This window comes from Stegodyphus dumicola, chromosome 8 (genome assembly GCF_044657685.1).
Source record: "Stegodyphus dumicola isolate Sdum_Otavi_A_Nest chromosome 8, ASM4465768v1".
Classification (NCBI taxonomy): domain Eukaryota; kingdom Metazoa; phylum Arthropoda; class Arachnida; order Araneae; family Eresidae; genus Stegodyphus; species Stegodyphus dumicola.
This window is the reverse complement of record NC_140775.1, coordinates 186,474,518-186,500,894: the sequence shown is the minus strand read 5'-3', so window position 1 is coordinate 186,500,894 and position 26,377 is coordinate 186,474,518.

Here is a 26,377-nt window from a genome sequence, read left to right as displayed (position 1 = left end):
AAACGTTAAATTTGAAAACTGCATAATATTTTACTCTGCAGAATAACTTCATAAAAAAGTTATTACGTATAACAAAGTTACAATGAAATAAGCAATATCCCTTAATACACATTAATTATCCTAATAAATAAATTAACAAACTTCCCTTTACAACATCTTAAGAACTCAAAGGAGGTTCAGAACTTTGTTTCCTAAAAACATCACTCAAAACTTTTCAATATCTTAAAACCAGTGAAATAAGCAATAAATAACATAAAAGAATACGAAAAACCAAAAGTTCTGAAAAGCAAAGTATAAATAATGATATTTTATCTTATATTTTCAAGAGAAAAAAATTACAATGAAATAAGCTACATCCCTTAATATAAATATTAATTATCATAATAAAAATATTAACCAACTTTCCGTTGAAAAAAACAAAGCATGCAAAACTTTTCAATATCTTACAAACAGTGAAATAAGCAAAAAATAACATGAAAGAAACTCAAAAATACATAAAATTCCGCGCAGAATTTTACTCTGCAGAACAACTTTGTTAAAAAAAAAGTCAATAGAAATGTATTATATATATATATATAAATGAAATATGCCAATCTCTTAAAAACAGTGATATAAGAAATACGATGAAAAATTGTTGCCAAACCCATATTTCTAAAAAAATAAAGCTATTCAAAATGATGCGATTTCATCAAAAATCTATCAACAACAATAAGACAGGAAAATGGTTGCCAAAACCACACTGTTAAAGATGTGACATGTGAGAAGTATATTCGGAAGCTTCATTTAAAAATGTTTTTCAAAACACAAAATATTATCATTTTTCCAAAATTCTTTTTGTAAAAGCAGTCGCAAGGATGAAAGTTTAACGTGTCCAAAAATCAAAGAAAAATAAACTGTACATTTTTAAAAATAAACTTTTTTAGAAAAAAATCCCCTTGAAAAGGTGTTAAGCTCGCTTTGTTAAATAAATTCGTATTCAATCGATTTATTGAAACACGAAATTTATTTTAAGTTCGTAAAATAGCTAAGTGTCTACGTTTCATGACGATGTGAAAATGGAGTGTGTAGAGTAAAATCTCGCTTTCCTATAGCCCATTATGTCTCAAAATGATGCGATTTCGTCACAAAACCTAAAATAAAAAAAAAGTCGAATTCGAATTTCGAAAAATTCGCTTCGAGGTGCACTGGATCTTGTCTAGATGCACCTACGTACCAAATTTCGTAGCCGTGGGTCTATTAGCTTATGCGCAAACGAAAGACACACACACACAGACAGACTCTTTCTTTTATTATATGTAGAGACGCAATATAACACCTTTTTCTCAATATCAAGAAAAGAATTAAAGAGGTAATAGCAGAGCGGGTCAAGTACCTTAACCCGAAACAAAAAAAAGTGTCCAAGAGCAACTATTTATTTGAAATGCTGACATCAACGAAGTATTTTTGACATGCATTGACATCACATGTAATCGCGTGTTCTCTTCAACGTTAGAATACGACTTTATGTAATAATAGCATGTTGAGTGAATGTTTGGTAATGCTGTTTTTATTTCATATGTTGTAAAACTTAAAAATTTTTGATTAGAAAACTCTACCATTTGAAAGAGAGCAATGGCAACACTTCTCGAAATAAATCTCCGCCGTGCGGGAGAAAATTAGCCTTTTCGGAGTTTTTAATTAATATCTCGGTTGATCAAAGTCATACGAAGATGAGAGAGGTCAAAATGGCTTTCCATGAAATGTGGAATCCGCCGGGGGGGATACCTCTCTGGAAACTCAAGTCCCCGCCGTTCCAGAGGAGATGATGTCACAAACAGATAGACAGATGCGGATGGATTTTAATAGTATAGATTTTTACCAGTCTTCTTAAAGGAATTTATTTCACTTCTAGAAAGGCAATGCTTAAAGATACCAAAAATTCAATTAAAATGAGTATTGGTATTCATTTCCAGACCAACCGAGAATTAAGGTTCCGAATATTTGATACATTATGCAAAAAAGCGGCGCTAAATCACACAACGTATAACCGCCGGATTAAACAACCGACTCGCCTTGTCCAATCCGGAAGTCCGAATCACTAAAACGTTTCATTAACTTTAGTGAACAAAAGTTGGTGCAAGAAAACTAACTAGTGAGTATTCGCATCACGTTCCAAGCAGCAGTAGTGCATTTCATAAGACAAAACAGAAACTAAAAGAGTCCGACGTAATAAATCCAGAGCTAATTAGTGCCCGGATGAAGACTAGCATAACAATTTCCAATGTCTCTGCAGCTATCCTGGATTCCCGCCGACTCGCTTGTTTTGAATAATTCCTTTCGCTTCCTTTATTTCCTGCTTGCGATCGGGTATTAACAATGGGATTTCACAAACTCGGGTGTTTGAGAGGTGGAAAAATGTTTGTCTCCCTTGTATTATCGAAAGCGGTGCAAATTCCTCAAAGGAATTTCTTTATAATGAGTTGTAAAGGATATGTTTAAAATCTACCATGCATGAATTTGGTCATTTTTATTTCAGATTTTAGAGATTTTGCTTAATTAAATTAAATTTGTGTGAGCCACTTCTTGTTGATTGTGTTTTCACAGTGCTGAAACATACCACAATATATTTACTGTTACTAGTATTTAAAATCCTCCATTGTCCTCTGCTGTACCATTATAAATTATTTTAGTTGGAAAATTTATCGCTTGGAAGAACAAGAATGTAAATGCGAGGTTTAGGTTTTAAAGAGCTTAACAAATATTTCACGCTAACATAAACATAACTGCAATATTTTTAGCACTAGAATATTATCCTTATGAAGGGTATACTTTTTTATCCTTAAATTATTATGTTTAATTAATTTTGGCTTTCAGCTGCAGCATATTAAAATTAAAATATGAAAAATCAAATTAAATGGTATTTCATTATTTAACAATCTATATGAAATATAAAATTAGGGTAATGACAACCTAATGTTTGGCGTAGATTTTAGTCTATCCATTTAGAGGGAAAAAAGTATTGATTTCTCTTCGTCAGGAGCAAAAGAAATCTGTAAAAGCCACGGTTTTAGTTACAACCAAAACGAGTAACGTTAACAATAAGGAAGTGCCATCTGTTGCAAGAAACAGCGACGATAATTGAAAAATGAAGTACCGTAATTTCCGGAAGAAAGGCCGAATCAGCGTAAACGTCGCACTCGAGAAAAATGGCGGGGAAAAAATTAAAATTACACAGAAACGCCGCATCAGCGTAAACGCCGCAATAGATTAAATTGCGCGTGACACCGTCGTGGGCCGTATAGATGCAAAAACTCAACCTAAGTCCTGATCTATGACATACCAGTTAAGAAAAAGGCATGAAATGAAACCATAACTTAAAAATCAATTAAAGGTAAGAAGTGTATAGCTTCTGTGCCGTTTAGAGACATTTTCAAAAATTTTCCGCTCCCTAATTAAAAATTATCCAACAAGTACTTGTACCCTAACTGATGGGATCTGTATTTGTCAGAATGCCAAGAAAAATCCATTCATGCTGAAGGAGAAATACGTCAGAGTTCGTTATTGCGAGGCAGGTGGAGTCGTGTCCGCCTTTGAAAAAAAATTGCAGAAAAGGCAGGGGTGGAAAGAGGATGGGTCCTTGAAGATTCATCGAATGGCAGAGGAGAGAGACTATTCAAACTGATGAGAATGTTGATTTGAAAGGGGGAAGAATGTTATTGTTCTGAGATCTCGTTTAGGGTGAATAAGGCATGTAGGTTCGTTCAAGGGAAAGAACGTAAACAAAATAACGTTCGCAAAAAGCAACTGAGTGGTCTTTTGTGTGGGAACAGCACCAGTCTATGCACAATGACAAGGCCATCCAAACTATGTACAATGACCATCATAGGAAATATTTTATTTTTAGTGCACCTAAACGCCGCATGGGTAGAAACGCCGCACCCGCTGAAAATTTAAGTTTTAAACACGTAGACGCCGCGGCGTTTCTTCCGGAAATTACGGTAAATAGAATTTGAAAAGCATTAGAGAAGACAACTGGAATTTAATTGGACTGAAAGAAGGATTGGACACAAGAGTTTTCTTTTTTTGAATATAAAATTTTTCCTGCCCATATTTAAGTATGCACTGTTTTAATCAGACACTTATCACGCAACAAAATAAGTGTTGCAATCCTGATGCTTTGAACCATGTTTGTCATCCAGTACTTACTTACAAACTGATTCATCTCAGATTTCCCAAGCAACTGATTTTAATGATCAAATCATTTCTAGAAAAGAGAACTTTCACTTTTAAGTACGGGAAAAAATCTCTTGTGTCAAGCGCATTCACGCGGGAGTTCCCCAGGGGTCCAATTTAGCACCTTTTTTATAATATTATTTACACAAGTGACTTTCCTGATTTTAGTGAAGATGCTAATATCCTTCTGGCCTGTTACGCCGACGATCCGGCTTTTGTCGTGAAATCGAGAAGACCAAAAATGCTTTACCAAAAATACAGGAGAAAATTCCAGAAATCGAGAGAAGGTACAGCAGGTGAAAGACGTGCATTTAACCAGAAAATCAAAAATACTACTAATAAAGAAATATAAGGAAAGGGACGCTATCATCTCAGAAGTTAAGCTTTTCTTAGCCCAAGTACCAAGGGTGAATTCCACTAACTATCTGGGTATCATCTTCAACGGAAGTTTCACCTGGTCTGACCATATATACAGAGCATGTGTCGAAGCTTATGGTATTATATTCAGGTTCTTTCCACTGTTAAAAAGTAAAAATTCACATTTTACTAAAAATAAATTGTCAGCTGTTTTTACATTGTTTATTCCGCTCCCAAGTTCGGGACTGATGCTATAAATGACACATATTTAGAAATCTGAATAACATCCGATGTTTTATCCTATCTGAGTTCTCCTCCTCACAAATTTTCTCATCGTGTCTCATCATTTACTGGTTTAGCCTAGTTTTAAGCAAATTAGCTTGTACCACTGAATTGTCTTCCTTTATTATGCAAGCTGTTCATGTAACTAACTAGGGAGTCTTGGCCTTGGACATTAGTTCTAACCACCCCTTGAAATGTTAATGCGCAGCGATGGTCATGCTCATTTCCTGGAAAGATTTATATCGCTTTGTTAACAACCAGTGGGGGGCGTTTGGCAGAGACGTATCCATTACTTAATTTTCTTTAAACAAAAATAAATTCAAGTACCACAAGGAGCTAAAGATAAGAAAGCTTATCCTATGTTAGATAAGGGACTAGTGGGTTATGTGAAATGAAGCAAAAAGTTACCCGCATTAAATTATAAATTTGGGCTTTGAAAGAAGAAATTTCTATCCCCATTTTTTACTATTTCTTTTTACCTCCTTGTACGAAGTAAAAAGGAAGTATTGTAATCGCGAAAAATTTCAGGCATCATACTTCAGCGAAAATACCCATTTTGACCGCTATCGAATGCAATATAACGATGTTTTTGCATGACATTTCTACGTAAGGAGAGAATACACTATTTGCCTCAAAAAAAAAATTATAAAATATTTAAAATGAATTCTGAAGAAAATTTTTCGTGGTGTCTGTAAGTACATATTTCGCATAACTCAAAATCGAGTAGCCTCAGAACGTTAAAATTATGTAAATAGGACTGCTATAACGTAGATGTGCATCACGTATTTTGGTTACAATCGGCTGCACCAAAACCATATAAATATATGTAAATATGCAGGGGTTGGACAAAAATATGGAAACACCTTTAAAAAACATGTTTCTTTGCATAATATGGTGTAGGAAACCCGTTGGCATCCAAAATAGCTTGCAGTCTTCTCGGAATAGATAAATACAGTTCCTGTATGTTTGCCAAGGGAATATTATACCATTCTTTCTGCAAAACGGTGGCAAGTTCAGATAACGAAGTTGGCGGTGGATAACGAGAACGCACTTTCCGTTCCAATGTAGACCACAAAGGTTCGATAATATTCAGGTCTGGTGACTGTGGTGGCCAGGGGAGATGGGACAACTCATCTTGGTGCTCAGAAAACCAGTCCTGGACAATGTGAGCTGTGTGAACAGGGGCTTTGCCGTCTTGGAAGACACCATCACCATCGGGGAACAAATTTTGTGCCATGGGATGAACTTGATCGGCCAAAATGTTCACATAAGTCTTGGCAGTCATGTGCCCTGACACAGTTATCATGGGGCTAGCAGAGAACCACGATATGGCTGCCCAAACCATAACAGAACCCCCGCCATGTTTCACTCTTGGCAACAAGCAGTCTGTATTATAGGCTTGAGATGGCGTTCTCCAGACGTAAACTCGGCCAGAAGTGGGAAACAATGTGAAAGAAAACTCGTCAGACCATATTACTCGCTTCCACTGCTCTATAGTCCAGGCTTTAAGACTTAAACACCACCTTTTCCTGTTACGGGCATTAGCATCACTGATGAGTGGCTTCTCCATTCCAGCACGGCCAGCAATTCTATGTTTATGAAGCTCCCTTCTAATTGTTTTGGTACTCACAGGGTTCGGTAACACAACATTCATTTCAGCAGTAACTTTTGCAGCTGTAGTCTTCTTATTTTTCGTCACAATTGCCCTTAATGATCGTCTGTCACCATCACTCCGGACACACTTTCGTCCGCGCTGTGATTTAGCAGATGATGTTTTTCCGCTTTTCAAATATGCGGAATAAATCTTCGATACAGTACCTCTTGAAACACTAATCACCTCGGCTACCTTGCCTACGGGAGCACCTACCATACGTGCTCCAACAATTTGCCCGCGTTCGAAGTCTGTTAACTCTGACATAATGCAATGACAACCTCACATAACAGTACTCCGACAACAACTGAACTGTTTAGCACATTTACGAAGTTGTATAGGTGGCGTCAGTAGTCAAAAACGCCAGCGCCACCTACATATTTCATTAAAATCAATCTTTCTTTTGAAACATGCATTTCACAAGGTGTTTCCATATTTTTGTCCATCCACTGTATGTCCGCTCTGTTACTCGGTTCAGTAAACAGTAATTCAGTATCTTTGTTATATAATTAAGAATTATGCATTTTTTGCTTTAAAAATGATTGAATTATGTTGTTCTTATCTTACGGTTAAGGTTTTTATGCCTTTAGTAAATCTCTATGCAATATGTTTAGAATTTTCAACAATTTAAAAGTTGTTTAAGTGCGACTAAGCGTAAGTTTTTTTTTTTGCCATGGCGGCCATGTTTGTTTACATTTGGAACTTGGCAATATAGTAGATTTGTTGCCAATCTAGAGAAACTAAGTTTCACAACAACAAAGATAACGCCTTCTTTTATTGTTGGAAATAAAATCATGCCTAATACATTCTGGAATTTATTCGAGGAAATAAGTATTTAAATTTACTTCGTAATTTTTAATATAGAGGTTTTGAGTTTTTATGTATTTTCGCCTTGTCGCGAAGTGATTGTGACTGATTAACTGATTGAGAAATACTGTATCCTGTGTGAAAAACTGTTTCTTTTTTGTTTTGTTTGCTTAATTTCTTTTATACATCGTTTTAGACTAATTATAGTATTTGAATAGAACATGCGGCAAGGATTAGATAATTCTTTAAATGATATAAATTTTGTGCATTCTGATTTAAAATATGAACGAAATATAACAGTGGTAAGTGAACCTAGCGCCAGAGTGTCGCTATACACTGATTACCAATAAGTATTTTTTCACCTATGCAAATAATATTCACTGGTGTGCAAAAATTAAGGACGAAGTCGAAAAATTAGCATATCAGCTGAACGAAGAGGCAGAGCGGACAGAAATACCAATCAGGAGATTAATTAAGGTGATGTACTGTAGCACATGCGCAGATATGCAGGTAGACGTAATGGGGGAGTGTCTGAGTAGTATAAAGCATGTTGTCGGTGTAAGATCAGTATTTCTGGCAAAGAGATTGCACGCCGTATAGCAGTTAAAATCAAATCGAGTTGCTGCCTCAGCGAGAAATGGCGAATAATCAATCTGTTAGACGACATCTGGATGCTTTTACTCGAGGTCGAATCATTGGGTAGTTGGAGGAAGATCGCAGTGTGACAAGTGCGGCTGCAGAGTTCGTAATTGCTCACAGCATCGTTTCACGACTTTGGAGACAATTTCAAACTACAGGAACAGCTATCCGGGGGTTTAGTAGTGGTCGTCCACGAGGAACCACACCCGCAGATGAACGGTATATTGCCTTACAGGCCAGAAGAAACAGACGGCAGACAGCGGGAGAAATCGCTAGACACACGACACAGGCGACCGGATGACGGATATCGCGTTTTACCGTGGCCAGAAGACTGCACGGTGGTGGTCTGTTTGCACGACGCCCTGTACGGTGTGTACCTCTAACGCCTGCCTATCGGAGAAGGCGTTCTCTGTGGTGCCGGGAACACCGGAATTGGAGAGACAATGAATGGGGACGAGTACTCCTAACAGATGAGAGTTGATTCAGTCTGAGTAGCGATTCTCATCGCATACTCATCTGGAGAGAGCGGGGAAGCCGCAATCATCCCTCGAACATCATTGAAAGGGAGAGGTATGGAGGTGGCGGTGTTCTCGTTTGGGGAGGCATCATGCTTGTTACTCGTACAGACCTTCACATCTTCGACGCAGGTTCAATCAACGGGACCCGCTATTGTAATTAGATTTTTCTTCCATATGTGCGTCTTTTTAGAGGCGCTATGGGTCCGCATTTCCTTTTCATGGACGACAATGCACCATGTCATCGCACAGTAGTTGCCGAACAGCTCTTAGAGTGAGGATATTGAACGTATGGATTGGCCGGCACGATCTCCGGATCTCAATCCCATCAAGCATGTATGGGATTTTCTAGGCAGACACTTGGCAGCTCGTACCTTACCACCAGTAACGATTCCGGAGCTTCGATTGGCGCTGCAAGACAAATGGGCAGCAATGCCTCAACAAATCATTGACACCCTCATTCTCAGCATGGGCAGACGCTGTGAAACCTGCCTAGCAGTGAGGGGAGATCATATCCCCTATTAATATTATTAAATTATTAAAGACCGGATGTTTCTTGCTGGACAACCATCACAGGGATGTTTCGGCCTTCAGTCGCATTGCGCTCCATGCTACTTTTTCAATAAAGCTTCTTTTTATTCCTCTGATTTCTCGTTTAGTAAGTGTTGCTTACATTACTCATGTCCTTACGTATTGGGGATCTTACGGTATTAAATGTGTTGATTTGGAAAGCTTTTGTACAAAGTTATATTGAAAAAACCGTCTCGTCCTTAATTTTTGCACACCAGTATATATATATATATATATATATTTAAATATGATGAAAAAGAGTGGTGTATAACTACATGTTATATCAATCCGATATACAAAATTTCAACTTTCTGTGGCTGCTCGTTCTTTGTGTATGAGAAACATACATGCTTCATACATGTAAGACGTACATATATAGGTAGGTACTTACGTACAGCTGTCAAGAAAAACTCTCTTCTGAATTTATTTATATCCATTTTACAATTCGTTTTGGCTAAAAGTGACCTTTATTATATATATACACTTACTGTGTTACCTCCCTCGGTGACTGTAGTTTTTTTATTCTTATATGTATGGCTTCAAATGTTTGGGACGAATTTGACTACCTTATAGGCATACACCATGCTACTGAAGGTGACCATATTCGTACCTTTAGTTTGGCTTTTAAAAACACTTTGATTAACCATGTAATATAAAATTAATCTTATGATTCTATGCTCAATATTTTTTATAATATACGCATTTCAAATTGGGTGATCCTTTTTTAAACGTTTTGTTTTTTTATGTGAAGTACTGTTTCATATTGTTGCGTGCGTACGGGTTCGTTACGAAAAGAATGCACAAGTCCGATGAAAAATGAACAAAATTAATTATTATCACAACAAATGCTTAAATTTTCTCAAGTTATGATGCAGTATTACAATATCTCACAGTAGTTATCTTTTAACTACTCAAATGTCCAATAGAACGTAATTCAAAACAGCTAAAGAAAGCTAATCCGCGAATTCGCTACAATCAACAAGAGCAGTTTTCTAAACAACAACAAACTAAGCAGCAACTACTACGAACTGAGATGTTTTCCTCCTTTTATAAGATTTTAAAATCACGCGCTAGAATTTTCCAGTACTTTCTCGAAATCAAAAAGAGATATTTATTTATTTAATGCACGCGCTCTTGTATTTTCAATTTTCCGGCTTAGCTTTCTTTTAATATTCGTCACGCGCTGCACTGCGCGAGAAATAAAACCATTTAATTTATAATTGAACTAACATTAGCTTTTTAAATAGCAAATTCGTAACACTGCCCCCTTCCCAAGGACTGCACGTCCCGGGCAGTACAATCCCTGGACAGGAAGCTAAACTTACAACTGTGGCATAAATGCATTAATAAGCATTACATTACAATAATAAACAACATGAACAATAAATGCAATAAATAAAACAAATCAAATGCTATCACATACAAATCAAATACTAAATGCAAATCAAATACTAAATACAAATCAAATCAAGTACACATTTAAAAACAAAAAGGACCATGGTCTTATACTATTTACAATTATTTACATTACGTACTATGGCCATAGTAACGAGCTAACCTGTCGTAATGAACGACTTTAGGTTTAGAGTTCGAAGACTTACGGATCCGAACCACGACGTTATTCAGGCTGTTTAGGACTGTGTACGGACCATCCCAAGGTGACTGTAATTTTGGACAAAGTCCTTTCTGTCGAGTCGGATTCCACAACCACACCTTATCTCCTTCGTGGAACTGATGTTCAGTAGCTCTTGTGTCGTAGCGGGTCTTCATCTTCTCCGTCGCCAAGTTGACTCGCTCTCGTGCAAAGTTGTGCATCGCTTTAAACCGGGCCTGGAGATCTTGAATATATTCCTCAGGCGATGAAGGAGCATCCGAAGGGCGACCAAACAAGAGATCACAAGGCAGACGAAGATCACGACCGAAGAGCATCTGTGATGGAGAATAGCCGGTAGTCTCGTGGACAGCACTGCGGTAAGCCAGTAAAAAGAGTGGTAATTTCTTATCCCAGTCCTGTTGGTTTCTGGAAACCACTAATGAGAGGTTATTAAGGATGGTTCGATTGAACCTCTCTACCATGCCGTCCGACTGGGGATACAATGGCGTCGTTTGAGTTTTGTCAATGCCGAGTAGTTTGCATAGTTCTTTGATTACTGCTGAGGCAAAATTCCTTCCCTGATCGGAATGTAACTGAAGAGGCACTCCGAACCTGGAAATCCAGTGCTGTATCATTACCTCAGCTACTGTGACAGCCTCTTGATCAGGAACAGGGTACGCTTCAGGCCACTTGGTGAAGTAATCAATAACAACGAGTATGTATTTGTTGCCATCAGCAGTTCGTGGCAGAGGTCCCAAGATGTCAAAGGCGATACGTTCGAAAGGCGCCCCTACGTTGTAACGTTGGAGCTTGCCTCGGCTGCGTCTCTTCGGTCCTTTCCGACCTGCACAGGCATCGCAGGATCGGCACCACTTTTGCACGTCATCCTTTGCATTATTCCAGTAAAAGCGCTCACGAACTCTCTGTAAGGTCTTCATTATTCCAAAGTGACCTCCCGTAGGGCTGTTATGTAGTTCTTTAAGGTCATCAGGAATGCGGGATTTCGGAAGTATCAGCTGCCATCGGAACGTCTTCCCATCATCCGATTCAAATTTCCGGTATAAGACGCCGTTTCGAATGTGAAGTGAATCCCAGAGTGCCCAATACTGTTTGGTTGTAGGACTACAGACAGAAATGTCCTGCCAGGTAGGTTTTCTGGATGATGACACCATTAAATCAATTATGGGTTTAATGTCACGATCTTCCAGCTGGTCTTTCCTGACTTCATCATCACCCCACGGTTCTCGATCAGCCGATGTTGATGTTGTAATTTGTCTTGCGACCGGAGTCAGCAGCTCGTATTTCGCTTCCCCCCTGGAACAATATCGGCAGCATTCTGGGCAAGGTCGTCTAGACAGGGCGTCAGCGTTCCCGTGTGATGATCCCTTACGATGACGGATAGTGATGTCATATTCTTGGAGTCTCTGTATCCACCTGGCTATTTGACCTTCAGGATTCTTGAAATTTAAAAGCCAGGTCAATGATGCATGATCGGTGCGGAGCAGGAATTTTCTGCCGTATAGATAGTGATGGAACTGTTCTATAGCTTTGACTATGGCAAGCAACTCTTTCCTGGTGACACAATAATTCCTCTCATGTTTAGACAGGCACTTGCTCCAGTATGCCACTACACGTTCTTGGCCGTCTATTTCTTGGGACAAAACAGCGCCGACACTTTCATTGCTCGCATGGGTGTCGAGAATAAATGGTCGGTCGAGCTGAGGATACGTCAGGATTGGAGCAGATGTTAAAGCCTCCTTTAAGTTGTTAAATGCATCGTCGCATTCTTTTGTCCACAAGAACTTTTGGTTGCTCTCTGTCAGCTTGTGAAGGGGTCTTGCGATGGAAGAAAAGTCCTTCACGAATCTCCTATAGTAGGTGCAAAGCCCTAGGAAGCTTCTCAGCTGATGGACATTTTCGGGAGGTTTCCAGGATTTAACCGCTGATATCTTTTCAGGATCCGTGCGCACACCTTCTGCAGAGATGATATGTCCCAGGTAAGTCACTTCCTTTCGGAACAATTTGCATTTAGCGGGACTCAGCTTCAGATTGGCTTCTTTCAGTTTCTGAAGCACCTTCCTAAGATTTTCTAAATGTTCTTCAAAACTCTTTCCGACGATGATGATGTCGTCCAGGTATATCAGACAGGCTTCGTAGGAAAGGCTTTTCAAAACAGTCTCCATGAGGCGTTCGAATGTTGCCGGCGCATTACACAGTCCAAATGGCATGACCTTGAATTGCCAAAGCCCTTGTCCCGTAGTAAATGCCGTCTTTTCTCGGTCGTCAGGATGTATTTCTACCTGCCAATACCCACTCTTTAAATCAAGTGTTGAGAACCACTTGCTTCCAGAAAGAGTGTCTAGAATATCGTCAATTCTAGGAAGAGGGTAACTGTCTTTCTTCGTAACCTCATTCAACCGGCGATAGTCAACGCAAAATCTTGTTGAGCCGTCTTTCTTTCTGACTAGAACGATGGGAGACGCCCATGGACTGACTGAAGGCTCGATGACATCGCCTTCTTCCATATCTTTTAACAGTGTTCGCACCTCTTCCTGTTTAGCCAACGGTAGACGTCTTGGATGTTGCTTGATCGGGGGATGATCGCCGGTATCTATTCTATGTTGTGTCAAACTAGTTCGACCCACGTCAGAAGACGAGCGGGAGTAAACAACTTGAAGATCTTTAATGATGCGATTGGCAGCATTCTTTTCTTCATCGCTTAATTGCGCATTCTGAAGTAACTCTGATGTAATGCTTCCTGAAGACACGGATTCTTGGATGTTACTCTTTCTTTCAACGCTGGTTACTGGAGTACATGCAGCAACCACTTCACCTTTCTTAATAACTCTCGCCTTCTCAGTTACATTGGCGACTCTCACCGGGATAACCGTTCTGGATAGGTCGACGAGTGTTGATGCTACTAGTACTCCTTTTGGGCTATTACAGTTATTGGGATATTCTATGATGCCGTAGCGGAAATTTCTATTTTCGGCTATGGATCCAGGAAGTAAAAACTCAGTTCTTGCTGGTATTGTGATATCGTCTTGAGCTATAATTTTGTGGATAGATTTCACTGCATCATTAATTCCGATTAGGGCTATGTCCTCAGATGTAGAATGCAATTCGTTATTTTTAAAATCCAAGGAAAAATTGTATTTCCTTAGAAAGTCCAATCCGACTATGCAAGAATCAGTGATCTCTGCTACATATGCCGTGTAATGGTAAGCGACACTTCCAAACATGATGTTAACGTTTACTTTTCCGTCGATGTTGATGTTCTCACCGGACACAGTCCGGAGGGTAACGCAGGGCGGCGTCCAGATAAGTTTGCTTCCCAGTTGAGCCAGATCTTTTCGGATGATAGTAACGTTGGCTCCTGTATCTATCGTCATATTACAGGGAATTCCATTAATATGTCCTATTATGAAAAGTCCATTACTGCCGCCTCTCACTGCAGAAATATGAAGCGCTTTAAACTGGGGCTTTTCTTTATCTGGCAACCTCCACCCCGCGAGATGGCCACTAATTAGTTTCCCTGCTGCTTGCTAGAAGCGGTCTTAACATCCGTGCCCTGGGGTGTTCTGCAGTTCCGCCGTATGTGTCCTTCAGCTCCACAGTTCCAACATTTTAAGGTCGGTTTCTTTTCACTGATATTTCTTCTTAAGTCATTGAGTTGTCTGGTTATATCGTCTAGACGAACAGTAACTTGATCCCTTGGTTCCTGGACATGAGCAGCTCTGATTGGGTGGCGGTCTCTACGAGTGGCTTTCTGGGCTGCCTCAAATTTCATGGCGTACACTAAAGCGCTTTTCAGATCTTTAACATCCGCCATTCGCAGTGCTTTCTGTATTTCATGGTCCCGGATGCCATCGATGAAATATTGCAGGGACACTATTTCCCTTGTTTCTGTCGGACACTCCGAAAAGGCGTGATGTGACAGCCTTTCAACAGCGGTGGCGAGCTCCTGAAGTGTTTCGGTGAGCTTCTGTTGACGGGATTTTAATTGGAGCCTGCTGTAGTCTTTTAAACATTTTTCGCCGAAGCGCAGCTCCAAAGCGCCGGATAGAGCTTCGAAATCTAGCCTTAGATTTTCGGGAAGCGTCTGCAGGATATATCCGCTGCGTCTGCTCTCAGAGAAGCGGCGAGATGACAGGCCTTAGCTTGGGAATCCCATCCATTCGCATCCGCAAAGATAGAAAACTGGGTCTTATACACTTGCCAGGATGTCTTCCCATCATATGTGGATAGCTTCAGAGATGGACGAGCAGGCATCGGTAAGAATTTAAAATCATCACTCCCCCTCCCTGCCGACGCTACGAATTTCTTTAAAGTATCCATTTCTTTGGCAACTGCAGAAACTCTCTCATCAATTTGTTGTTCGATTTGTTGTTTAACTGAACAAACTCTTGCTTCTATTTCTTCTTTGACTGAATCAACTTTGTAACCTATTTGTTGTTCCACGGCCGAAACTCTGTCTTCTATTTGCGCTTTCACAGAGGAAACGTTTTCTTCAATTTGTCCAACTTTAATTTCAACCGCGTCTATTCTGCCTTCCATAGCATCAAATTTATTTTCTATTGCGTAGGTAATTTCTCTTTTCATTTCGTCCTGACCTGCTTTCATCTCGTCTTTAAGAAATTTCATTTCTTCCTTAACGGATATTTGACCAGCATCCATTTAATTTCTTCTTTAAATGATGTTTGGCCAGCTTCCATCTTTTCTTGTACAGCTTTTATATCTTCCTTAACGGAGTTGACGGCTCCTTCCATCTTTTCTTGGAAAGCAGCAAATGCAGTCATCATTTGCCTGAATTGTTCTTCCATCGCTCTTGTTATTGGCATTCAATATCCCACTTCTGACACCAAAAATTGCTGCGTGCGTACGGGTTCGTTACGAAAAGAATGCACAAGTCCGATGAAAAATGAACAAAATTTATTATTATCACAAAAAAATGCTTAAATTTTCTCAAGTTATGATGCAGTATTACAATATCTCACAGTAGTTATCTTTTAACTACTCAAATGTCCAATAGAACGTAATTCAAAACAGCTAAAGAAAGCTAATCCGCGAATTCGCTACAATCAACAAGAGCAGTTTTCTAAACAACAACAAACTAAGCAGCAACTACTACGAACTGAGATGTTTTCCTCCTTTTATAAGATTTTAAAATCACGCGCTAGAATTTTCCAGTACTTTCTCGAAATCAAAAAGAGATATTTATTTATTTAATGCACGCGCTCTTGTATTTTCAATTTTCCGGCTTAGCTTTCTTTTAATATTCGTCACGCGCTGCACTGCGCGAGAAATAAAAACATTTAATTTATAATTGAACTAACATTAGCTTTTTAAATAGCAAATTCGTAACAATATTTACCACCATCACTAGATTCCCATTTCTCCAAAATTATAAGTTAAGTAAGGATCAGGAAATTTTAGATCTCCTAAGTAAAATTATTTCGATCAAATTCATTTTCAGTATATAATAATTTTTTGTGAACAACTCAGATTCATTTTATCCCCCTGTGATGTATGGTTTAAATTCTATTATACAATTTATAAATGTCCTCAGTCTCCGAATCGGATTACCTCTTTGAAGTGAAATTTATTTGTTTGTGTTATAAATCTTCTTTAACTAGTAATTATGCCTTTTTCTTTCCCATACTACATAGCGTAAACGTGAGATGAGTTTTCTGAGATCCAATGAAAATAATGATTTCATCCCTGTTATTCCTCTTGAGATAGAAGCAGATAGAATATATTAAATTATAGAAACTTACTGAACAAAACATAAATCTTATATAGAAGCATACATGAATTGTTTTGAGTAGTCTAAATGAGTGAATTTACAACTGTGTTCAGAAGATGAAAAGTGAAATGTTATTATCACTATATAAAACTGTAATATTTCGTTGAAATTGCTATGCATAACTACCTTGGGACTTTCAGCTTCCAATATAGTAATTTAACCATTCATTTAAAGTAAAGCGATGTTTAAATTTCACAAATACAAAGCAGATAAATATTTGATTACCATTTATCATGGCAAAATTACAAGTCAAACAAATATTTGACTAGATGCTCTGTGGGGATATTTAACCAAGGAACAAAGTTTATTTATTTATCGTAGATAAATTTATATTTATCCATTAAATTCAGATATATAAGTTCTTTTTGATTTTTATAAGCCATGCGAGATAATATAACTTGGTAATTTATTACGGCATACATTAGTCACGTGAGCAATAGGGTTAGACTGCATTATTTACTTAGGGTTAGACTGGGTTATTTAATGCACTCGATTCTTTCCCTAAGACAGATCTCAGAACTCGCCAATACATAAATTCACATATATCCTTGGAAACTTTAAATAAAAAACTCTAAATGTTTACAGGTATGCCTAAAAATACATCTACTTTAACATGATGATAAATATTTGATAGGTTCTAATTCAAAAATCTTTTTGAAAATTTTACATTAAGTTAAAACAGCTACGAATTTTATTTGGATCAAACCTAAATCTAGAAATGTGAAAGAAGGAGTCAAGTAAGTTAAGTAAAAAATCTGATGTGTACACCACATGACTTCCTAGTACGGAATATTAAATAATACGCATTTTTTCTTGCATTTCATTTAAACTTATTAGATTGAATTAAATCTACTTTGCCGACAGCGCATAAATCACAATAGAATAAATGCATTCTTTAAAATGCACTCTAGTACTTGTTTACCATCGCGACACTCTGCCGCTAGATTCACTTAGAATAAAGAAACTGAGATCACAGTATTATATTTCGTTCATATTATAACTCATAATGCACAAAATATATATCATTTAAATAAAAAATTTATCTAATCGTTGCCACATGTTCTATTCAAATACTATAATAAAGCTAGAACGATGTATAAAATAAATTAAGAAAACAAAACAAAAAAGAAACTATTTTTCACAGACGATTGAGTATTTCTCATTCAATTAATTCAGTTCTTATTTCGTGAGAAGGCAAAAATACATAAAAACTCAAAATATCTGTATTAAAAATTACGAAGTAAATCTTAAACGCTTATTTCCTCGAAAAAATTCCAGAAAGACTAAAGCATGATTTAATTGGCAATAATAAATGAAGGCGTTATCTTTGTTGTTGCGAAGCTAAGTTTCTCTAGATTGGCAACAAATCCACTAGTCTGCTATTTCAAATGTAAACAATCAATGGCCGCCATAAAAAAGGCTTAGCGGCACTTAAACAACTTTAAAATTGTTGATAATTATAAACATATTTCACACAGATTTACTATAGGCATAAAAACCTTAACCGGAAGATAAAAACAACATAATTCAATCATTCTTAAAGCAAAAAATGTACAATTTACAAACATATAAGAGTAAAGAAACTGAGATCACTGAGCCGGTAACAGAGTGGATATATATATATATATATATATATATATATATATATATATATATATATAATTTATCAAGAAAAGCAGTAATAACAATTTGTGAAAAACCAATTTTGGTCTAGAAAACATCTTGCGCAATATGCTGCAAAATAAGAAAATATAAAAATTGTAGAAAGCTCGCCTAAAAGTTACCAAGAGCTGCTGCTCCAAAAGGATTAAAACGTTTATAGAAAAAGTTTCAATTGTCTGTTTCGGCGAAACGCGTAATGGGGTTAGCTTGATTCGACGTTCAAATAAATGAAATTTCCCTTGAAAAGCCTGTTTGGAAGTCGAATTTGGCTAATTTACCATTTTCCGCTTACTTTTTAACTTTTTCAGTTTTTTAATTTTATTTATGTTTTACATGTCTAATGATTTGCTTTTCATTTTGCTGTATTAATTTTTGAAAACGTTTTAATCCTTTTGGAGCAGCAGCTCTTGGTAACTTTTAGGCGAGCTTTCTACAATTTAGTATGGATGCACACTTTTAAAATAATTCTACTTTAATTAAACTTAGGAGATAATATAATCAATTAATCAATACTGTTTAGGAAATAAATTATTATTAACTAACTTTGCAGCAATTGCGCAAGTAATAATAACTTGTATTCGCACTAAATGGATTTAAGTTCATACAACATTATATATATATATATAGGTATATATATATATATATATATATATATATATTTATATACGTTTAGTGCGGCCGATTGCAACCAAAATACGAGGTGCCCATCTACATGTTATAGCAGTCTTATATACAAAATTTCAACGTTCTGAGGTTACTCGTTTTTGAGTTATGCGAGATACGTACGTACAAACATACGTTCGTACAGGCGCCACGAAAAATTCTCTTCAGAATTCATTTTAATGCAGTTTTATAATTTTTTTGGAGGAAACGAGTATTTTATTCTGTCCTTAGGTACAGATATCACGCAAAAACATCGTTAAATTGCATTCGATAGCGGTCAGAATGGATATTTTCGTTGAAATATGCTGCCTGAAACTTTTCGTGATTACAATACTTCCTTTTTACTTCGTACAAGGAAGTAAAATGAGATATTGACAAATATACACCTAATTCAATAAACACTGAAAAGTTAAATTTTGAGAGCTAATTTTTAAAAATCTACACTAACGATTTTTACAAAATTTGGCACTTTGCCATCATTTGAGTCGTAGAATCGAAACATGGAAACAACTCGGTTATGTCTCTTCAGATAAGTTCTGGTGTTGAATCATAATACCTATGCCAGAATAAGGCTATACATAAATCTAATATTATAGACTAAATCGCGCTTTCGAGACATAGAATACGAAAATTATACTTTCTTTAATTCGCCCAGTGTAACAATTCGCCAGTGAGAGATATAGAACTGTTAATTTCTTGCAAGGTGTACAGTATAAATAATTTCATCATTAAAACTAAATATGTACTTTTTTTATCGGGAAGGTACCAAAATAAAAATGTAGAAAATTTTCCTCTCATAATTATTATGCAATAATTCCGATCTAATGAATCAATACTTGAACAGAATACTAAATGCTAAACAGAATACTAAAATTTTCAACTGAATTCAGTGGATAAATATTAATGTAAAATGTCGAAATATGTGTTCGAGATAAATTTAGAAATGGAATGATTATCTCTCAAATCCTTCTTTTCATTTTAATTGTTCCTTTTTGTACCGATTCATTTTCAAATGGAGATGGATGTTTTTGTGTTCTAAATTTTCTCAATTTTCAACTATAAAATAATTTTTCTCTTGGGAAATAATCACGATTTAACTTATGCAAAGATAAAGACGAGAAGAAGAATTAATTTCCCTTTTACAGGAATGGCAGGCGAAAATAAAATTGAATTTCTTAAAATAGAGAAAAGATATTTCTTTCGTTCGTAATTTGAATCTGAAATCGAAGGAAACAGTTAGGAAACGCACCATCGATTCGGAAGCGTTTTCCACTGAGGACAGTAATACTGGACGTGTCTGGATCTTTTCCTTCACTGAGAAAATGTTCTCTCTTGTCTTTTTTTCCTCTTCCATATTGCGTTTTCCCATATCCATTCTCTCAATACCATTTCTTTATTTCTTTCCGGTACATTTTTAATAACAAGAGAATTGAACTTTCTGGACTGCACATTATAGGCTTCTTAAATGAAGCTAATTTATCATTTTGTTTTATTAAAAGTGGACTTTTGATTTGAGCGTATTGGCAATAAAGGTACAGTAACAAAAGAAATTACTTTTAAAAAAGAACAAAATTTATGTCATATGTTATGAAATGCTATAACTTTTGTATAGTATTCTAATGTGGTCATGTCTGTCTTTAAAAGGATATTTTTTGCATGATTTTGGTTCATGCCAGCTTAGAAAATCTTGTAGTCTCTTCTAAGTTACTCATTCTGATGTAATACGCTTGAAACGCCTTATTTTTCAAAACTGCTTTAATTTGATTTTGAAAAATCTGAAAGCTTTCAAATTTTATGTTACGCCCAAAAGGACGTCTTATTAACGTTTTGTGTTTTACCTTCTTCTTCTTCGCACGAAAACCATAAAATTCAGTTAAGCAGCAATCGCAAAAATAATTTAAAAAGAGCACATCTTTAGAAATTCCGATACGCAATTTCGCGCGCTGCACATAAAAATGTGTTTTTCTTTTTTTACCGTACAGCGTTGCCATTGCGAACTTTGAAATCGTTGAGATTGTTAATCAAAATTTAGTTAAAGTTTTACAAAACATAAAATCGGCAATAAAACAAATTGCAAATTTGACCTTCCAGTTGCCCATGTTCGAGTGGAGGATACACTGTTCAAAGTTTGACGTCTGTTATAGGTAACCGTGTTTTTACACAGTGCGAGAAAGATACATACATTCATGAAGTTTCTTGATGAAGAACTAAATTATTTAAAAGCAATAGCTATTGACAAGGGCTTTTCACCCAACATTATTAATCAAGCAGTTAAAAAATTCTCATCTCAACACACTAAAAGGCACACTCTTGTTTTAGGAGATTATAAAAATTCTATTGTCATTCTCTTCTTTCCATCAGTTAGCTATAAAGTTGCATATAATTTCAGAAATTTAAATTTCGGGTCGTTTATTCTCCCATCAATAAAATTCCCAGTTCCATACTCAAGGACCCCATTCCAGATATGAATTCCTGGGGTATTTATAGGATTCCTTCCCAGTGTGGTTTAATTTACATTGCCCAAACTAAGAGAGCCAAGGAACATGAGGCATATGTTAGAAAAAAGGAAACACAGAAGTCTTCTGTTGCTCAACATTGTTGGTCCGAAAATCACACTTGCAATTTTTCTGCTGCCAAAATTATTCAAAAAACATCTTCCATTGGAGAACTGGATTTTCTATAGGCATTTCACATTCAAAAAAAATCATTCTGTTCTAGTTAACGATCCTAATTCTAATCCATCTTTGCCTTCGGACTTTAAAGAAATTATGTTTTAGTTCTGGTTTCACCAACAGATGGCGCCACTTGCTTACTCTTGTCCAGGCTTTCTTATCTTATCTAATCATTATTTCCTATCTTGTTCATTTGCGGTTTTGCAGCTGAGGATGATGGTTCGGTAAAACCATCAAAACTAGTCCTGTGGAAATTTTGAAAATATAACGCTGATTTTTGTTGTTTGAATTCTGAATTAATACAGATTTCTATTAACATTTATTCAAACTTGTCAAAAAATAAATAAGCTCAGTTACGTATCTTTTCACTAAGAGTTATTTATTTAAATATATATTTATATGCGAACAGCTTTTCTTCGCGCGCTTCATTTCGTCTAGCGGTGCCAAATGTTTTGTGTGCTGAAAATGCTTTCTTTCTGCCTAATTTTAATTAATTTATACACTAACTTACTTTAAAAAATTGTTTTTAACTTTATTTGGTGTTTTAGGTTTTTCTGTAGTTTACAAATTTTAATGCTGGTATTTTGAGTTTTTATAATTTTTTTTCCTTGCCGCGAAGTGAGAACTGAATTGCTGATTGAATGAGAAATATATCTCCAGTGAAATTCGGGGAAATAAATACAAATGAAATGCAGCAAAAAATATGCATAATTTAGTAGGCCGTGATTGGAAATCCTGTGGTGCCCACATTAGATTTCTTTAATATGATTTTTCATTTGACCGGAAAAGTCAGTGATGACGAAGTCAGAATATTGCGGTTAAATAATACAGATACCGCTCTGGCATTGGAATGTTCTTCAATCTAGTATAAATAGAATTTTTCTGAATTTGATTACATATGTTAGATTACATTAGACCTCACTTAGCATTAGATATCTTTCATATATAATTTAACTATGCATTCATACAGCATTCCACTCTATTCCAATAAATACAAATTAATTTTTGGTGTATAAAAATCATAATACATATACATATATTTGGGTCAAAAAATTGTCTTCATACGCAGAAAACAACACTGATATCTCAAAACTATAAAGTATAGTTTTGAGTACAGTTTTTATAGTTTTGAGTATAGTTTTTAAAGTATAGTTTTGAGTATAGTTTTTAAAGTAAAGTTTTTAAAGTAAAGTTTTTAAAGTATAGTTTTCCAATCTATACTTTAAAGTACAGTTTGAAAATAAACAAATTTACTTTGGATAATATAATTACCGTATTCTCCGCACTAAGCTTTTAAGGTGAAGATATTATTACAGTTTTATTAATATCAGTATTAATAATTTCAAGATTAAAACTGCATTATATTTTTCTGGACCATCGATTTATATAGAACGACGTTTATTGTTTCTTTCCTTGTAATCTTTTAGTCTCTGCAAAGATCTCAATTAACACTTACCCCTGTATTGTTGTTGTCTTTGCAATAACACAACATATGCCAAGAAAACAGTTTTACAGTGAGAGAGGCACTTTAGTATTGATCGCAATGAAATATTTTATATCTGAGGGAATTAAAAAAAATAATAAATGAAAAAATAAATTAAAAAAAAAAATCTTAAATGTTTCAGATTTTAAATTACGTCCAAAGGGGCGTTTTTTAACATTTTGTGTGTTACCTTTCTTTATTAAATATCATGTTCCTCGCACTTAAACCATAAGATCCAGTGCAACAGCAATATCGTAAAATAGTTTTAAAACGAGCATATCTTTAGAATTTCCGATACAGAGACTCACGCGCTGGAGATAAAAATGTTTTTTCTGCACAACGTTGCCATTGCTCGCTTTGAAATCCTTGAGTTTGTTAATCAAAAATTCGTCAAAGTTTTAAAAAATAGGAAATCGATCACAAAACAAATTTCAAATTTCAAATTTGGTCTTCCACATGCTCATATTCGTTGGAGGATTACGTTATTCAAAATTCGATGACTCTATGTACCGTTGTTTTATCACAATACGAGAAATATACATACATTTATGCAGATTTTTCATTATTTAATTTCTTCAACTATAATGCAGGACTCTAACATTTTGTGGCAACAGTTTGAAAAGTGAACCGACATTTATGAGTCCGACGCAAAATGCCAAAACGAAACTAATAGTTCTTCGGGATTCAAATTCCTTTGGACTAATAAATAAAATAAGAAGTTAGAAAGTTTTACAAAATATGAAATAAAAAATTTGAAACTTTCAGATTTTTCATTACCTCCAAAGGGACGCTTTTCAAACTCTTTGTGTGTTGCCTTTATATATAAAATAACATGTTCTTCGTACGTAAACCATAAAATTCAATTCAACAGCAATATCGAAATAAATAAATAAATAAATAAATAAATAAATTAAAATGAGTATATCTTTAGGATTTCGGATACACAGATCTGGAAGATATCACATTTTACAACGTTTTTTTAACGTTTTTTGTGCGACCTTTATTTATTAAATGTCATGGTCTTCGGACGTATACCATAATAGTCAGTTCAACAGCAACTTTAGAATTTCTGATACAAGATCTCTCGTTCTGAATTTTTTTTTTTTTTTTTTTTTTTTTTTTTTTTTTTTTTTTTTTTTTACAGTATTGCCATTGCTTGCTTTGAAATCCTTGAGTTTGTTAATTAAAAATTCGTTAAAGTTTTACAAAATATGAAACAGATACAATACATATTGCAAATTTGGTCTTGCACATGTCCCTGTTCGGGTGGAAAAGTACGTTATTCAAAATTAGATGGCTCTAGGTATCATTGTTATATCACAGTGCCAGAAACATACTCACATTTATGCCGATACTTTATTATTTAATTTCTTTAAATATAATGCAGAGCTGTAATACTTGTTGGTAGCAATTTAAAACGTTAACCGACATTTATAGTGAATCAGCGCAAAATGCAAAACAAAATTAATATTCCTTCTGCGCATATTGCCGCTTTGGACTAAAAAGCTAACTATAAATTACATGATTCTTAGTGTTACCTAAAAATGTCTACTTATAAATAAATGAGAATATCCTATATTTAATTATCGGGGATACCCAACCCGCGACCCGCCTGCAAATTTCTGGCACGGCGGAGTTTTAATACTGGCACACGAAAGAGTTGATGAACTGAAAGTTTTGAAAAAATAATATCCACCGTATCAACTCAGTTTAGAGGCTGTTCACACAATTTTTAGACGATGTATATTGTATTCACAAAACTAAATTACATAAATTTCTTGTGTTGAAACGTTCTATTTGCCATCCCTTATTCTGAACTATCTTTCGACACCGCAATTTCCGGAATAATAATGCCTTTTGAAGTGGCAGAAGAGGTATTCTATCCCATTCCTCCCGAACAGCTTTCCAGAGTCCTGTTAGGGTTTTGGGACGAAGTTTGGATAATGCAGTTTTTAAAAGTCCGAAAGCACAAAAATCCATAGGTGACACATCGGGAGATTCAGTAGGGATATCAGTGAAGGGTATGTCTTTGATACCAGTTTTTGTTCCATTTCTTTTAGGAAATTTGTAGTGGATTTTCATATGTGACTGCTAGCTTTGTCCTGATGGAGTCGCACAAATAGATGGCACTGTGGGTAAAGCGATGGTAATTAACTCAGAAACATTGGTGATAAAATATGTTCCTGATAGTATTTGGAGTTAATCTTGACATTTTTTTTGCACTCTCTTTATTTTTAACTTGCCATTAAAAGAAAAACCAGCAGCAATCATGAATCCCTTAGAAAAACTCTCTTTCGATTCTTTGAACAATGTACTTAAATTTTCTTATCCCCTTTTATGATAATAAATGGCTTTTTTTTTCAATCATTTAAATACACCCATGCTTCATCTGTTGTGACAATTGTTTTCCATTTTTCTTTGGATAAGTGTTCCTCATATAGAATTCTGCAGCGTGTCCTGCGTTGAGCGATATGCTTTGCAAGAAGACGACGCACATTGCCATTTTTCCGCTTTCTTAAGATTTAAATCCACGTTTATCACTTTGTTTACAGTGGACACCGAGCATTTTAATGATTTTGCGACTGTCCTTTGACTAGGGGGATTTTCTTTTAACATTAAACAACGTACCTTTGCAATAGTCGAAGATGTCCGTTTTTTCCTTGGATTCTTGTTTCAAATTTTTGTCCCACTTGAGGCTCCAATTCGACTTTTTTTTCCTTTCTTGTTGATGATATTACCTATCGACGCTTTAGATATCACACAACCATGACTCTCACATCGTTTTTGGATAACGGAGTATGCATATTTCTCTTCGGAAAGAGTGTAAATGTAGCCTTCGAAATACTGCTTTGTTAAATTCGCCATTTTGAATAAAAACAAAACTTTCAAGCCACAGACGATAATGTGGACTTTTAAAAACATAGTACAATTGCAATTACTTCTTTTGCTGCAAACGAATGTTTATTACCGCTTACCAAAATCGTGTAAAAAATGTGCGAACAGCCTCTGTATATATATGCACATATTCGAATAAATGTAATAATTTAGTTTTTCAGCAAGAGGTGAATTGTTACTCTACTGAACACCAAATCGAAATTATTGACCCACAGCAGCATACGGTACTGAAAAGCAAATAAAAGGAACTTATTTCAGCTGCAAGTGATCCGAATTATATTGAATACTGGAAATTTGAACCCACAAGTAATTTTATAAATTTACACGATTTGGCTGGAAGATATTGTTGTGGATTTGGATCAACATATATTTGTGACCAAATCTTTTCAATTATGAGCATAATAAAATCAAAATATCGTTTAAGCTTAATTGATATGCTCCTAAGACATGAAAGTTTGTTGGCATCTTCAAGAATTAAACATAAGTGACTAGGTAAAAACTACATATACAGAAACCGACTAATTAAGCACTGACTGTTTAATAGTTCTTCGGAATTTAATGTTACAAAC